A 5076-nucleotide genomic window follows, 5' to 3' on the forward strand; every position below is an offset into this window, starting at 1 on the left:
CGATCAGTTGTTAGCTAAGATTCCTGAGGATCTTCAGCCTAACATGACTTTGGAGGCGAGACCAGTGAGGGTTCTCGAGAGGAGGATTAAGGAACTTTGGAAGAAGAAGATTCCTTTGATGAGAGTCCTTTAGGACTGTGATGGTGTTGAGGAGCAGACTTGGGAGCCTAAGGCGAGGATGAAGGCAAGGTTTAAGTAGTGGTATGAGAAGCAAGCCACGACTTGAGCTTGTCTAGCCTGGTCCCATCTGTAATTCGTGGCTAGAGAGGGAATGGAGTATTCCAGCCCATCTCTCTTGTTTACTTGATCGCTTGGGGTGGTTGGTTGTGCGACTAAGTAACATTATGAGGTGGTGCTCGGGATACAAAGTTTCTGTGAGGTGGGGTTTTTGGAGGAAAGTTTCCTAGAATGGAAAGTTTCCAAAAGTGGAAAATGGTAAAAGTGGAAAGTTTTATGTGAGTTAAAATTTGTCCATTTTAGTGGGGGAAGCCGTGGAGGGGCTTGTGTGGCCTTTGTGGCGGACTTTTTAGTCATTGTGTGGCCTTAGTGGCGGTCTTTTGAGACATTGTGTGGCCTTTGTGGTGGGCTGTTTAGCCATTGTGTGGCCTTTGTGGCGGGCTGTTTAGCCATTGTGTGGCCTTTGTGGCGGGCTGTTTAGCCAAAGTGTGACCTTAGTGGCGGGCTGTTTAGCCAGAGTGCCTGTTGAGGCGGTCCTTCGAGACAGATGGTCTTTGTGACGGTCCTTCGGGACGAGTGGCCTTGGTGGCGGTCCTTTTTATGAAATTTATTTGGCCTTGGTGGCGGTCCTGTTTAGGACATTTGTTTGGCCTTGGTGGCAATCCTGTTTAGGACATTTGTTTGGCCTTGGTGGCGGTCCGGTTTAGGACATTTGTTTGGCATTGGTGGCGGTCCTATTTAGGACATTTGTTTGGCCTTTGTGGCGGCCCGTTGGGCAGTGAGATGATCCATGTGTGGTCATGAGGTATCCCAGTGAGGGGATATGTGGTTGGTGATGTTCATATATTTTACCTTGTTTTCCCTTAGTTTATTTACAACTTTTGCATCTTTTGCTATCCATTTAGGCCATTATTGTGTAGCTTTAGGACTAATCATGCATTAGAGTATAGTTGCATTGCATTTGCATCTTTTCATGCATAAACAGGTGATTTTGGAGCTTAAGGAGCATGGAAGCAATGCTGAGGAGAAGTGAAGCAATCCTGAGGAGAAAACAAGAGAGTTAAGGCTGTAGAATCAAGGTCCGGAGTCCAACTCGACCGCACCACTCGACCGTGTGCTGAGAAGGACTCGACCGAGTGGAGAATGCACGAGAGAAGCCAGCTCGACCAGCCACTCGACCGAGCACTGGTCGAGTTGACCGAGCCGTTGACTACTTTGACTTTTTGTATTTTTAGGGCTTCCACCTCACCTCCTATATAAAGCCCTTGTACCTGCAGCCACCAAAGAGTCCAGCTTTTTAGAGAGTCTAAAACCTAGTTTTTACCTTTTTTAGATTTTATTCCTTTTGCACTTTCTTTTATTTTTAGATTTTGTACTTGTTTGAGAGAGAAAGACTAGATTCTTCTATTTTGTTTGTTTCATAACTTTCAAAGTATTAAGATTTCGAGTTTTATTCCTTCATCAATATTGTAGATCTCTGTTTCATCTTTCTAATGATGCAAGTTTCATTATTTTCTGGGGTTTTGACATATTTCACCATGTGTTCTTGTGAGTAGTTTGTTTAGGACCTTGAGGATGGGTTAGGCTGGGTTGATCTTGTGGTTTGTTTGATTTGGTCAAGCTTGATTGTTGTAGATCTCTTCTAGGCTAGATGATCTTAATGCTGATCCTATATCTGAGAAGGTAGGGTTTGATTTCAAGCATCTTAGCATCACACCAATGTCTAAGGAGCATAGATAAGGCTAGATCTAGAGCTTACCATTAGGCTTGCTAAGAGATTAGAAGTCTTGTTTGGTTTGAGATGTATTGCTTAATGCCTGCTTGTGTAGATTCTTTTCTTTGTGAGAACAAGTCTAGAAATGCATAGGTTTGATTGTTTCTTGCCATGAGAGTGGATTAAACATGTCTTAGAATAGTATGTCTAGAGATCAGCTCAATGTTTGCTTGAGATTTGTTGACCAAGTTAGATAACCACAATGATTAGCTCAGCCCATGAATCCCTCCTCAAGGCCTTCTTTGTTTATTGAAATCTTAGTCTAAATATCATTGCTTGCTTGTTGTTTGATTAGTTTTAGCATTGCTCTGTTTTTCTTGTGTTGCTCTGTTTTCACGTTTAAGTCTAGCTCGACCACGTACTCGACCTACACTCGGTCGAGTGCTGCTCGAGTTCATCCCCAGAACTTGTGTTTTTAATTTGTGATTGTCTTGTTTCATTCCTGTTTCATTTCCATTGCATTCACGTAGTTTCCTGTTCATTACTTGTCTTGCATTAGTTCATTAGCTTAGTGTCTATCTCTGTTCTAGTTTCATCATAGCTTTAATTTGTTTGTTCTGTTTGCATTTAGTATCTTATTCTAGTTGTTTTTACTTTCTGCATTTTATATCTCATTTTAGGATTGTTAGTGACAAACAATCTTTACAATTGGCTTGACTTAGACTCATATGTACATCTTAATTGTTCACAATCACTCAGATAGGATTGACACCTCTTATACTGCAACTGCATAAGGGGAATTGAAACACCCTGACTTCTATTCATTCCATACATCATCATTCCATACATCTTTCTTTCACCACACCACAAAGAAAGTCAGTTTCAATTTGGCGCCGTTGCCCATTTGAGTGTGTTTTGTGACATTTAGGATCATTATTAGTCTAAGATTAAGTTCGTTTAAACACTTGTGAAGTTACTGAACTCGAATCTTCCTTTGCTTGGCTGTTTTGTGTTTCAGGTACCCACTCGACCACCTACTCGACCACCACTCGACCGAGCTGTGATCGAGCACTTGATCGAGCCAGAAGCTGGATCCAAATAGCCATTACTTCCCAGTCGACTCGACCACCCACTCGATCCTGTGCTCGACCGTGTACCTGTTCGAGTCTGTAGTAGAGTTTTTTGATGCACACAAGGTCAAAAGGCAAAGACAGTCTTCAACAGCCTATTGACAACATCCACAGGCTACAAAAGGGTTTGAGACATAAGCAAGGAAGAGTAGTTCAACAACAACAAGGTCAAGACATCATGGAGCAACAAGCTATCCATGAGCAGAGACCAAGGCACATTGGTGCAGGAGATGCACCCAATACCTACAACCAAAGGGCTGGAATTGTGCCACCTTCAGTAGCAAACAATAACTTTGAGATCAAGAGTGGATTGATCTCAATGATACAAGCCAACAAGTTTCATGGGTTGCCAATGGAGGATCCACTAGATCACCTTGATGAGTTTGATAGAACATGTGGACTCACAAAGATCAATGGAGTGAGTGAAGATGGATTCAAATTAAGGCTCTTCCCATTTTCTCTTGGAGACAAAGCTCACCTTTGAGAGAAGACTCTTCCTACTGGAGCTATCACCACATGGGATGCATGCAAGAAAGCTTTTCTGGCCAAGTTCTTCTCCAATGCAAGGATTGCTAGGTTGAGGAATGAAATTTCTGGGTTTGCTCAAAGGAATAATGAAAGCTTTTATGAAGCTTGGGAGAGGTTTAAAGGATTCCAGACTCAGTGTCCTCATCATGGCTTCAGCAATGAGTCACTTCTAAACACCTTGTATAGAGGAGTGCTCCCCAAGATAAGAATGCTTCTTGATACAGTCTCTAATGGAAAATTCCTCAACAAGAATGTGGAAGAAGGATGGGAATTAGTTGAGAACCTTGCTCAATCTGATGGCAACTATAATGAGGATTATGATAGGACAATAAGGAGCTCCTCAACTGATCAAGAGGACAAGTATAAGAAGGATTTGAAGATGGTCAATGAGAAACTTGACAAGATACTCCTCAGCCAGTCCAAGTCTATTCACTTCATTGAAGAAGAATCTCCAGTTCAAGAGGGGGAGCCTGAATTTGCTGAGTTGTGCTACATGCAAAACCAGGGAGGATTCAAAGGCTATAACCAAGGAGGTTTCAAAAACAACAATCTCTCTTATAGGAGCACCAATGTGGCCAATCCTCAAGACCAAGTCTATCCACCTCAACAACCTCAATAGCAACAAAACTACATCCCCAAGCAACAACACCAAGTGTTCCAGCCCCAATTGTGTCCCCCACCAGGGTTTCAGACTAACCAAGGCCAGGAACAAGACTTAAGAGCAATGATGCAACAGTTGTTGATTGGGCAAACACAAGGCAAGATTGAGGAAGCCAAACAGTTTGCTGAGTTGAATCAAAGGCTCACATCACAGTACAATGATCTGAACATGAAGTTTGAAGGTCTCAATTCCAGAATGAAGTATATGGAGAGCAACATTGCCTCTACTTCAGCTCCTAAACCCAACCAACTCCCTGGAAAAGCTGTTCAAAATCCAAGGGAGTTCACTGCAAAAGCCATTCATATCTCTGATGAGGAAGTCACTGAGGACAGTGGAGTCCAAGTTTGGGGGAATTGAGTAGTTACTGAAGCTCCAAGTGACGTTTGTGCAAAGCAACTGGAGTCCGTTATTGCACTCGACCAAGTACTCGAACAACCACTCGACCGAGTGCATGCTCGAGTGGTCGATCGAGTTGCAGACTCAGAAGCTGTCAAGCCTGCTAAGTACATTCCTCCTGCTTACAAGCCACCTCTTCCATTTCTAGGACGTTTCAACGCACAAAAAATTAAGGAGCTTAGGGAAATCATTGAGAGAAAGGAGATGATGGCTAAGCAACAAGCGGAAGAGAAGGCTTTGAAGGAAGTGGTTGTGATTGAGAAAGTTGTGGTTGAGGAAGTGTTGGCCATACAAGAGATCACCATTGCTTACCAAGAAGAAGAGAGGGGACCTGCCTTGGAACAGTATGATCCATATCCTCTCTACAAAGATTTTTTGCTTGATTTGTCAAAGAAAAAGGCTGAAGCTCAAGATGAGAAGGATCTTGAGGACCTTGGAGGAGTTATCATTCCAATCAAGCTTAAGGATCC

At 42.8% G+C, this 5076-nt stretch overlaps 1 non-coding gene across 1 annotated transcript; it reads right to left on the reverse strand.

Moving 5' to 3' along the window:
- Positions 1–3595: 3595 nt before the first annotated feature.
- Positions 3596–3702, reverse strand: LOC147940855 (small nucleolar RNA R71). The gene has a single exon (XR_015562922.1). It is a non-coding gene; the product is annotated as a small nucleolar RNA R71 (small nucleolar RNA).
- Positions 3703–5076: the final 1374 nt, after the last annotated feature.

This window comes from Camelina sativa, chromosome 7, assembly GCF_030686135.1.
Source record: "Camelina sativa cultivar CO46 ecotype springtype chromosome 7, ASM3068613v1".
In the NCBI taxonomy this organism is placed as follows: Eukaryota; Viridiplantae; Streptophyta; class Magnoliopsida; order Brassicales; family Brassicaceae; genus Camelina; species Camelina sativa.